Source organism: Anolis carolinensis, unplaced genomic scaffold, assembly GCF_035594765.1.
Source record: "Anolis carolinensis isolate JA03-04 unplaced genomic scaffold, rAnoCar3.1.pri scaffold_11, whole genome shotgun sequence".
NCBI lineage: Eukaryota > Metazoa > Chordata > Lepidosauria > Squamata > Dactyloidae > Anolis > Anolis carolinensis.
In genome coordinates, this window is record NW_026943822.1 from 13,442,954 (window position 1) to 13,444,252 (window position 1,299).

Here is a 1,299-nt window from a genome sequence, read left to right on the forward strand (position 1 = left end):
GATCCCAGTAGGGTGGCCTTTTGCAGTTGGCAGATCGTAATTTTGTCAATGTCTGTTGTTTCCAAATGCCGGCTGAGATCTTTTGGCACAGCACCCAGTGTGCCCATCACCACCGGGACCACCTGCACTGGTTTCTGCCAGAGTCTTTGAAGTTCAGTCTTGAGGTCCTGATAGAGGCTGAGTTTTTCCTGTTGTTTTTCATCAATGCGACTATCACCTGGGATGGCAACATCAATGATTATTATTATTGATGTTGCTATTATTATTATTAATAATAATAATAATAATAATAATAATAATAATAATAATAATATTACTATTATTGCTCGGTGGCCAACTATAGGCCGGCTTTCCAACAGTCTGAGGCAGGGGTCTCAAACCTTTTAAGCCGAGGGCCGGTCCACAATCCTTCAGATTGTTGAGGGGCCGGATTATCATTTGAAAAAAATACAAACAAATTTCGATGCACACTGCATGTCTTATTTGTAGTGCAAAAACAACAACAACAACAAGAACAATGAAAGAACAATACAATATTTAAAAACAAAAACTGTTTTAACCAACATACATTTATCAGGATTTCAATGGGAAGTGTGGTCCTGCTTCTGGCCAATGAGATAGTCAAGTTAATTAGGGTGGTGGTTGTTGTTGTTGTTGTTGTGTGCCTTCAAGTCATTTCAGACTTTGGGTGAGCCTAAGTCTAAAATTTATTTATTTATTATTTACTGCATTTATTTACTACATTTGTATCACACCCTTCTCACCCCAAAGGGGACTCAGAGTGGCTAACAAATTATATGTACATACAATATATTATATTATTAGCATAGCACAATATTAGCATTATATATTACTATATTGAACTATACCACTATACTGTAATATTATTAGTAATATTATATGTAATATAGAATATATAATTAATATTATTATATGGTATTATTATTAGTGTTATATTGTATTACATTATAATATTATTATCAATATTATATGTATATACCATATATTATATTATAAAACTGAGGGCGGGGGCCAGGTAAATGACCTCGGAGGGCCGTATCCGGCCCCCGGGCCTTAGTTTGGGGACCCTTGGTCTGAGGGATCGTGAACTGGCCCCCTGCTTAAAAAGTTTGGGGACTCCTGCCTTAGAACATGACAACTCCTAGGTTCCACAGCATTGGGTAGTTAAAGGGGTGTCAAATTGCATTCCTTCTTCAGTGTAGGCTTTGGGCAGAGAAGAGGAGGAGGAGGAGGCTGCTGTTGCTTCTGGTGACTCATCATCCGAAGGGCTGGCAGTCA